This window comes from Alexandromys fortis, unplaced genomic scaffold (assembly GCF_014885135.2).
Source record: "Alexandromys fortis isolate MF-2015 unplaced genomic scaffold, M_Fortis_MF-2015_v1.1 scaffold_102, whole genome shotgun sequence".
In the NCBI taxonomy this organism is placed as follows: domain Eukaryota; kingdom Metazoa; phylum Chordata; class Mammalia; order Rodentia; family Cricetidae; genus Alexandromys; species Alexandromys fortis.
In genome coordinates this window covers 187,243-198,510 of record NW_026067984.1, presented here as the reverse complement: position 1 = coordinate 198,510, position 11,268 = coordinate 187,243, and positions in this window count along the sequence as shown.

Genomic DNA, 11,268 nt, shown 5'->3' with positions numbered 1-11,268 from the left:
ATGATAAATTTTAATAACTTTTTTTGACTATTAATGACTAATTTTCCCTCCACCATGGGTAGCAGAGAAGACAATAAACACTAGCATATGGAAGAGACAGAGAAATGTGTGCAAAATGGTTTCACTGGCTTTTAATAAAGAGAGTGACATAAGAAAACAAGTCTATAATGCCTTAGCTTTTACCTAGTTTGGAAACTTTTGATACAATGCTGGCTTATGATGGGCTCAGAGGCCTGTACTAATCTATCTTAGTTAACATAATCAATACTCAAGAGCTGAAAATGGCTGAAGCCAGTAGAACTCTGGCTGCACACGAACTCTGGTGTCTGGGCAGAGCTGTAGCAAACATGTTCACACATGCACTATGTCAGAAGAGGCTAGTTTACTATTGCATGAGTAATTCCAGTAATAGCTCACCTTGTTCTGATGCAGATAATTTGAAGTTTCTGACATTTAAATGGTACACTGGGTTAGGAAGAACTATGTCTTATAAATGGAATTGTTGCCTTTTTGTTGTTGTTAGTGAGTTTTGATCCAGGTTCTATTGATATTTTCTTTTTAACCTTAACGGAAAGGAATATTAAGAGACTAGCCAAAAAGAAGATATAAAAGTCAAAAGGTAATGTACTTACGGGCCTAGTGAGTTATTAATCCAAAGGGAGGGTGGGCTGTAGGAGTGAGTGTCAAAATAATTAGAGAGAAGCTGAAGGCTTGTTCTCTGATTTTTGACACCAGAGAATGCAGGATGAATAGAATACAATTTGAACTTGCCAGGAAATGAGAGGAAATGACTTTCATGACCTACATGTATCTGAGAGCCCACTTTTCACACTCTGCAGGAAGGCAAGTCAGAAAAAGAAGCCACCAATTACCATCCTGCCAGCTTGTGTCATATTTGTGATGTTTTCTTAACTGCTGAGGCCGTGGGACTGGAGCAGTTACACAGCATGGGCACTAAGTACGCAGAGAACCTACCTTAAAAAGGACTTAATTCAGAACCACAAAGACGCACTTCATAATCAACCACACAACAAACTGGTGAGTGCAGGAGCCATGATCATCTGTAGGCTATTTGACAGCTTCTAACATCATTGAATAAGTTAATTTAAGGACCAGAAGTTGAACACCCTTTCAGGTATGCATTCTGAAGACAGTGAACTATAGACGGGGCATTTGCAACGTATGGCAGTGTTATTTTTTTGCCTTCACCGAGAGGATATATAGTAATGAAATTCAGGTCTGAATGCAAAAGGGATGACTGATTATGCTTTTAGCCCTCAAAAACAAAAATTTGATCATGTCAAAGTAGTAATTCTATTCAAAATGTACCACAGGTCTTTGATGACAATGTGAAATTTTTCTCAGGGGAAGTATGGTTACATAACATCACGGTAAATATGAGGAGAAATGATATAGCTGGCCATAATGTAATTGGTAATAATATTCTATGAAATGCCATATACTTTATAAATGTATTCGAGAACCATTGGTGTTAATAGGAATAACTTGCCATGTAGAAATGGAAACAAGAAGGTGTTTAACATCCAATATAAGCAAAATCAATAAAATTTGTGCTTAATGTTCTGTTTGAATAGGCCTTGTAAATGGCTTACATTTGGAAAAAATCCCTCTTGTCTTGGCATAGTTATCAGGGTTTTCTCTGGGTTGCTGTAGAGAGTAGTAATATCCAAACCTCTGTGTCATTATTCCATAGAAAACTACTCTGACTACAAAATGCTGTTTTATTTTATTCGTCTTACATGAATTTGAAATAGAGACGAAGAATGTGGAAACTCCATTATTCCGGCTTAATCATAGACTTTCTTTGAGCTTTCGGGTAAAATAGTTAACCTTTCTGTGCCTCAGCTTATGAAAGTATAAATTTATGCAAAACAGCTATCATGACCTTCCAGACCCAAAGAGAAAGTGATTTAAAAATATAATCAGCTTCTCCAACGGATTTATTTTAAATGAAAACTTTCCTAGGGGTCTCTTCATCGCCCCGCTTTGGTTTTGAACATTTGAGACGGCTCCACAGAGTCAGTTCCACCCCTGACCACCAGGTAGATGACCGGGGCCACCTCACTTCCATGGCAGCTGTGGGCGGGCAAAACTTCCTTCCACTTCGTACCGCCAAGTCAGCCCAGTGACGTTTGATCATGGGGACATACTCATGATTCCACGTCTAGTTACTGAAAGTGTTGTAAAGTCCAGGATTTAATATGTGTGACACAGATTTTCCAATAAATAGCAGCTGCCCTAACCAACCTTTTGCTCCACGAAGGAGTGGGATGTCCCATTCAAGGTCAGAGAAAATGGACTATTTGGTAGACCAGAATCAGACAGCTCTAAAGCAAAGCTTCAAAGGGCAAGGAGGATCCAGTGCTGTCGTAGGGAGAGCTGTCAAGGATGTTGCTCACTATGAAAAGGGTGTCATAGAGACTCCCAGAGAAGGGAAGGAAGGAGACATCTGACTCTTGGGGAAGACAATTCTGAGCAGAGGTCACTAGAGGGCACTTTTGAGTGTGGAGACATTTGGCCTGTTTATGGAAGAGTCATGGAGATTCTGAATCTGTGTTTCTGAAGGACCAGCCTCCTCATGCACTGCAGCAGATCATAGATGGTTAAGACGATGGAGAGCACCAACTCAAAAGCTTGGATGTGTGCCTGGCTGGTTACTGAATTCTTCAGTCCTGGATTCTGGGACCATTCCCCAAAGGTAGGGGGCAGAGCCAGCTCTCTGACACTGGTGATGAGGGTGGGGTCATTTTTCCCAAGAGCATCAAACAGTTTTCCTGTGAGGAGCAGAATCAGCTGTATGGTGCTGGGCCATTGGGGCCAGCTGTCCATCTAGGGGTCAGCTCTCTGGTGAAGGTAGGAAGCCCTGGGCCAGTGAAGGGCACAACCAGCACAGCCCTTATAATTTAGCACATAGTTCAACACATGGTTCAAGTCATAGCTCATAAGCAATGAACATCCACTCAGACCCTAGCTGTAGCAGAACTTCAAACCCAGCCATGGCCAACAGCAGCAGCTAGGGCTGGATGTCACCATGGCCTCAAGTGACAGCCAGGCCTCCTATATAAGCATATGGTTAGCAGCAGCGTGGCTCCTAGACTTCAACATGACCCCAGGTGGTGACCAAGACCCTGGGCACTCACAGTCTTTCACTCTAAATTTATTGTCGTAAACACATAATTGCTCAATTAAATTATAATGTTCAGTGTGAAGTTTTGATGTACATAGACAGTGACAAATGGTGTCTCTAATACTTCGTACAGTTTCCAAATGTATTTACTTATTTTGGCAGCATAAACATTTAAGATCTATTCCCGGTAAGTTTAAAGTATATTATTCAGACTTATCAACTACATTCACCTTTTATAATCAGTACTGGGTGCAATAATTCTTTGGTCTAGAAAATTGATAATTAATATAGCTTTGTTTTATTTTAAAAATTAGGCAATGCAACATCTTTAGCTTTTGTTTGTTGATGCCCAGAATTCTTAAGATTAATTTCTTCTTTTGAGTAAGTTCTTACCTATTAAGATTACTTTAAATGTAAGCTACTTAAATAAGGCATTGCCTCTGGATTTGTACCCAGCTGTGAGTCCTCTAAGCTCCATTGGAAATTTCCTTACTCACAGTCATATAGAATTTCTGGTTAAATCCAATAGTTTGCAAAACAAAATAAAAAGACATGAAGAGGAAAAAGGAACCTGTAGGAGAGTATGTATGTGTGTTTGTGCGTATGCGTGTGTGTGTGTGTGTGTGTGTGTGTGTGAAAGGCCTGAGTTGGAGAAAGTTAAAAGATGATGTAGTGGAAGAAATTAAGATGTGTGCCGCACACCGCGCCCCCATGTCTGCGCTCAGTGTGCTATTGCCTAGTTCGTGAGCTTCGGGCAAGGGGCTGGAGGTTAAAATACATAAACACAGACAGAGAGACAGCGACACGGTCATCCTTGAATTCCCCAAGAATGCCCCCTTTATTGTGTTCAGGGGCAGATTATATAGAGATAGCCACGCCCCAGTCAAACCCACCAGAAACCACTCTCCTGCCATCAGGAACTCCTGAAGGTCTCGTGCTCAGAGCAGCTGTAGGCACTCAGATCAGGGGATTACAAGAAATTCAGGATCTGGGGTTCACTGCTTCCAACAGATGTGTTATTACTAAGAATTAATTTTATTAATAAAAGGTGCACAGATACCAAATAACAAAATTTCTGTATAAAATATGGTTTTCTATATGAAATTATATAATATGCAATATTTAATTTAACATACAACTTACAGATATTAAAATATATACTGTAAAAGCCAGGATCCAGCTTTCTGCTGGCTTCCGTCAGTTCATTCTCACTCTAAAGAACACATAGACTGAAAGGGAAATGATAGGAAGAAGGTATTTCATGAAGCTGGCAGTCAAAAACTATCCCAGGGGACAACACAGAACTCCACTTCTGACAGAGTGGAATACATATTCCTTTCAAGTTATTCATAGAGTATTCTCCAGCCAGACAACAAATAAATCTCAAAAAATTTAAGAAAATGGAAAGTATGCTAAATGGATTTACAATGGAATGCAAAGGATTTGCTTTTAGATGGAAACGTAGGTGCGAAAGAAAGGACATATGCAAGGCTTTTGACCTAAGCAACTAGAGATCAGCAACAAAACAAAGTGAACCCATGGATCCAGATGAATTGGGAGATTTAATTTAGGCACATTAGATGAGCAATACATGCTATTTTCTAAACACAAATGACACAGAACCACATGGAAACTCATGTTTGTAATCCTAACACTTGGAAGGCAGATTCAGAAAAGTTTCCAAGCGTTCAGTGCTGGCATGGCAATCTCATGGCGTCAGTCTGGACTGTGCTGTAAAATTTTGTCTCCAAAGCAAATAAAAAAAAAGTCAAACAAAAAATGATCCAAAGACAGTAACATATTCAGGTTTGATGTTACAGCATTATCCAAACTGGATATGAGGCTTCGGGAAACATCAGACTGCTCATAAAGCTAAGAAACTTGGGTCAAATCATCTAAGATGTGAGTGTAAAAGAAAAAAAAAATATTTATGGCTTTGGTCGTGGGGCACTTCTATAGAGGGAGACCAGTTTGACAAATGAGGGGATACAAAGGAGCATGGAAATTATTACAGATAGACAGAGAAACTGAAGAGGGTGGATTAGAGGCCTGAAGAAGAGTCCTGGGGAATGGCCCAGTGAGCTAGTAAACTCAGCTAAGTAAGTTGGCTTATTAGTCAGTAAGTAGGTTGGATGCAGGCCAAAAATATTCACTTTGGGTTTCAGAAATGTGGGGTTGTTTGTATCTGTATTAGTAAGAGGAGGTGTGTTGGGGAAGAAAGCACAACCCAGTGGCTCATAGAAAAAAAGATAGGAGAGAAATGGAGGATGACGAGCGTGGACAGGTCCTCCAAAGTGCTTTGGATGGGTTTGGTTAGATGCTTGATATGGAGTCCAGGGCATAGTCTTTGCCAGGAAAGAAATCTACCTCTGAGCCACAGTCCAGTCTGAGAACTTAACTTTATACTTATCAAAAAGGAGTACAAAAATTTCTGAGCACCATTGGAGATGAGAAAGAAAGGCTCATCCCAAATCTGGATCACATCATCCAGTGGGCTGAGCGCCCACTCTAGGAAAATGAGAATGCCAGAGAACACCAGCATTACCTCACTCTGTTTCTAGACTGTCCAGTAATGTGGCTGCCTGGCCTCTAGCTCCTGACACCGTCCCTGCCACCACTGTAGCCCATGAGCCCATAAGCTCTAAGCCAGAATCAATTTTTGCCCCTTGAAGTTGTTTCGTGTAAGTAACGTTTGATAAAACCAAAAAGCAAAGCAAGTGGTTGAATAGCTGCTATTTCTTTCTTGGAGAAATGAACACCAGCATTCTTTTCATCAAATAAGAGAAAGGAAAGACATGTTTTTGTGATTTGAGAGGTGGAGTGTAATTAAATGAATAAGCTAGGGGAACGTCCGGGTCTCCCAGAGCAGTGCCGAGTACAACAGAAAGCATCATGCTAGAGTCATGTACAAATGTGAGTTTGTGAAATTGCTTCCAATTCTCCATGTACCATTTTTACTTAGTTTCTTTCCTACCTTTTCTGTTCCTATTACTGCAGGATCTTCTTGTCATCTTTCTAGGTGTCTGTCTAAGACTGACATATATGAAAGAATTTTCAGATTATGAAACAATGCTGTTTATTTAGGTAATATGCCAAATGATTCCATGCTCTGACAGCCTTCTAAGTAAAAAAGAATCCAATTTCCCATTCCTAGGAATATTTCTTCCTGTAGTTTAAGACATGTAGCTTCCTCATGTAGTTTAAGATCCATGACATCTACTGCAGGTAGTGTATATAAAACCCTGTTTCCGTATAACTCTTTTCCTGGAATCTTGTCTCTTGCTCCAGCCTTATGTCCTCATTATCTTTTACCAGATTTGCTTTATTTTCTTATGGGCATAGTTCACTGCTTCCCATTTTTATATTCTAAAACTCAATCTACCCACTGCTTTAAATCAGAACTGACAAAATTTGTTTTGGACTTAACAATATCCAATGAACGGTGTTGTAAGAAAGAACTTGTTTATTTTTTAGGCCTCCCAGACTCCCAAAATAATCACACAGAAACTATATTATTTAAATCACTGCTTGGCCTAGCTTCACCACAAAGTCATGGCCTACCAGCAAAGTTTCAGCATGTCTGTCTCCCTTGGTGGCTCCATGGCTTCTCCTTAACTCCACCTCCTTTCTCCCAGCATTCAGTTTAGTTTTCCCCACCTGGCTTTACTCTACCCTACCAGGACAAGTCAGTTTCTTTATTAATCAATGATATTCACAGCATACAAAGGGGAATCCCATATCAGAACAGAATTGGTGTTATACATCTTTGCATATATTTTTGTTAGGGTTTCTATTGTGTGAAGAGGCATCACGATCATAGCAACTTTTATAAAGAAAAGCATTTAATTGAGGCTGGCTTGCAGTTTCAGAGGTTTGGTCGCTTATCGTCATGGTGAGAAGCATGGCAGCATGCAGTCAGACATGGTACTGGAGGAGTTGAGAGTTCTACATCTTCATCTTCAGACAACAGGCAGTGAACTGTCTCACCGGGCATGGCTTGAGCATATATGAGACCTCAAAGCCTGCCTCCACAGCAACACACTTCCTCTATCAAGGCCACACCTCCTCCAACAATGCCCTACTTCCTAATAGTGACACTCCCTATGGGAGCACTTTTCTTTCAAGTTACTACACTATGTTCGTGTGTCTGAATGCTAACCCATATGTGAACACCGACACCGATATATTTGCCTTTATTTGAATGGCCAAGGTTGAAGTTAGATTTCTTCTTCAATATCAGTCTACCTTATATATTGATGCAATGCCTTTCTTTTAACACTAATCAGTCCAGGTCTTGTTTAGGCAGCCATGTTGATGAAACTTCATGGGTACAGACTACCATTTCTAGGTGACACAATCTTACAGCAAACTTCCAGTGCCTCTGGTGCTTCAAATTTTTCTACCCTCACTTCTGCAATGATTCCTGAGTCCTAACTGTGGGACTTGTGCTGTAGAAGCAATCATTGGTACCGAAAACTACAGGTCTTTTATTCTCTGCATTTTGATCAGTTGTAGTTTTATGTAATGATCCTTTTGTCTATTGCAAAGAAAATTTTCTTTGATGAATAGTAAGAGCCATACTTATCCGTGGGCATACAGAAAAATTTTTTAAATGCAGTTAGGCATTATTTAGTAAAATGGTAGTTAAAGCAAGGCCTTTTGAAAAACTGAGAGCTTACCTATTTGAATAGTAGAGCAAGCCAGCTTACCCTGATGTTTCCTGAAGGAGGCACAGAAGTGTCTGTGTTCAGAGTCAAGCACTAAAGAACCAGGAATGTTAAACACACAGGGTTGTCTCTTCAAAGGGAGAGATGTATAGCCTGTTTTCTGCCTACAAGACTAGAATTTGATATGGTTAATAGCCTGGTGACTTTTGTGCTATCTGTATGACCAGGACACAGCAGACCCTCCCGCAGACTCTTATCTTGAGCTTGTTTCTCAGTTAATGTATACAACCTTTCCTTATGGTTGATGTCCCTTGCACTTTACAAAGAGTTTCAGTGTCGTCTTGCTTGGCTTTGCTGTGCACATGAGATTGAGTTAAATTTATCACTAGGAAACTTTTCACTGAATTGTACGCTGATTAACTATGTCTAAAAGATATGATTAGGGGTAAGTCTCCTGAAGCTTGAACCAACATCGACTAATGCACCGTGTTGAACTGAACTTCTTTTTTCACTCCTGACAATAGTTACTCTATGACCATGGTGGTCACAAAGACCCTGAGGTTTCCTTATCTCTGTATCCTGAAAACTGGAATGACAGGTGGGCCTCTATAGGATTCTGGATTTTATGTGGGAACTAGGGATCCAAACTCGGTATCCATGCTTGAACAAACAACAAGTCATTGTCCCCTGAGACATCTCCCTCGCCCATATTATGGTGCTTTTAGCTATCATGACGTTTTCTGAACGAAATAATGAGATCTTGCTTTAAAAGAATATTTTTTGTTCTGATTTTTGAGAAAAAATTACCATAATAGATGGCATTTTGCTGTTGTAGAATTTAATGGTATCTTCTATTTTAGATGCTGTGCTAGTTAAGTTTCATCATTTTGACTAAAACCTGATACTTTGAAGCAAATGATGGGCATAGTCATGCTAATTCAAAGTTTCAGAGTTTACCCTATAGTTGCTTGACTCTGGAAACAGAAGCAAAATATCATGATATCAGAATTGTACATGGTTAAGGAAAACCCTCAGAAACCTACTTTCTCCAACTAGACCCTACTTTCCAAAGTTTCCAAACCTCCCAAATCATGCCTATAGGTGAGGACCTCGACTTATTTTTTTTATTTGGACTACTGAAGATTTATACTTTCGTAATCATATATTTATCCAAGTAATTTCCTATGCCCTCCACAGATTCCATATATACTGAGTTTCATTTGCTTAGGGGTTAGCACTTGATACCAAATTTGGCAAAGTTTGTTTGACAAAATAGGCAATATATTTATTGAGTGAATGAATTGGCCAATAGCTTAGGCTTCTTATTAACTAACTCTTACACCTCAAATAGCCCATTTCTATTATTTTGTATTTTACCATAAGGCTTTTGGTTTACCGGTAAGGTTCCCGGGCATCTTTCTCCTTTGGGGTCTACATGGCATCTCCCTGACTCTGCCTTCTTTCCTCCTCTATGTACATGGAATTCCCGCCTTACTGTATTCTTCCCTGTCATAAAGCAGCTTTATTCATTAACCAATAAAAGCAACATATATACAGAGGGACATTCTACACGAATGAGATGTCTTTAAAGCATACTTTATTTATGAATTAAGCCGTTACTTCTATTTTCTTCTTGTCATGGATTCTTAATAGAGTTTTTAATTATGAGAGTGTAGAGAGTTGTTTACTAACAGAAAATCAACTGATGTTGGTAGGAGGCGAGAATAAAAAAAAACATTAGTAGGTAAAATCTCCTTATGAGACACTGTCATATTTTTAATATGGCCATTTTTTTACTGGTTATGCTATATTTTTATCCTCCATTTTCTGAGATTTATAAAAGGTGCCTGCCTATTTTAATATCTCAGCAGTGCAATTAAGAATATTCTTTAAACATTTTCCTTATAAGATGTAATTGTATAACATTCCACTAAAAACAGACTCAAATTTTGGACCTAAATCTATAAGCACTCTTCTTTAGTGAGCATAGCTTCCTTCCCTCTCCACTTTATGGACTGCTGAAGTCTATTGGGTTTCTCATACTCCGTTTCCTTTTCTTTATGTGTTGTAGTAGTTACATTGCAAACTCAACTTTGGATAAAGGAAACAGAATGAAAACAACTTAGTTCACTTATCTCTGCCTCTCTCTCCTGCCTTCAGACCATCAAAAGTCCCCTGAGGCTCTTCTCCCCTCCTGCCGATCAATACATCTTGTCTTAATTTAATGAACACTCCTCTATTGATCTCTTTCAGGTGTGGTGCTACTTTATGACAGGTCTCTTGGTTACAGCTTCCTGTTAGCTAAGTCCTCATGGCACCTGCCTTTCTCTACACAAAGAGAATTGCAACAATAAGAGCTTTGTTCCTCACAGGCTAATGTATGATTTTTCCTTTCCTTTCCTTTTGGAAGGAAGAAATGGATTTCTTTCTATTTAATTCTTTAAACTTTATTTTTTTAGTTGCATTCTTAGAAGTATCTTAAAAGCAGTTTAAGACTCATATGAAAAAGCAACAAATGTTGCTATGAATCTTTAAAGACTTCAGAAACCACTTTTCTGAAATGTGGGAGTTATAATAGCTTTATTTGGCACTTCTTTTGTGTTATCTCTTGTTACCATAGTAGTAAGCCATTGAGTAATCTCTATCCCCAGGACACAAACTGTTGTCATTTGTATGGAACAAGTAACTCCCATGTCCAAACACAGTGCTGTGTCTTTAGAGTCTGGTGCGGAGAGAAGTGGGGGGCGTTGGGTGTGGAGCTAGGAACCATGGAGAGCTACTCCTTTGCAACCTTGTAATACATTCTTTTTGTTGTTGTTGTTTTATTTTAATTTTATTCCATTTACTTGGTTTGTTTGTATTATCTGCTTTGTGTAGGTAGATCACTCTTCTTTTTCTTTCATTGTTTTTTTTCCAACATTTAATCACCCCGTTATAATATTCTCAAGGTGTGATGAACTCAGAAGGACAGTGTCTGCCACCTGTGGGTTTATAACAACCGCAGGGCTCAGTTGCAGAATGAGATGAAAACAACCATTGCCAATGAACCTCAGAGTTCCATAATGCCATATCAGTATTGGTATGGCTCGAGGCTTTAGCATATGCTTCTTGTCTGTTTCCAAGCTATCCAGTAGGATAGCTGCCATTCCTTGGTGCTCTAGACGGCTCATTCTCAGCTAGGATGATCTTTATTCCCACATTTTCATCTAGCTGACACAAATAGCTAACCTATTCACAAAATCTATTAGTTTAGAGTAAATCCTTTACTGTTAGCTATCCATGGATTGTTCTCAAAGTCTCCTGTCTGGTAGGCCTTTCCTGAAAGGCCAATATATACCAAGTTTCTCTCACCCTCAACCCTATTTTTGTCCTTTCTCATTTTTTTAATCATGTGTTTTCTATCTCTTTTAATTAGACTTTTTATTTTCCTTAGTTGAAACATTTGGTTAATAA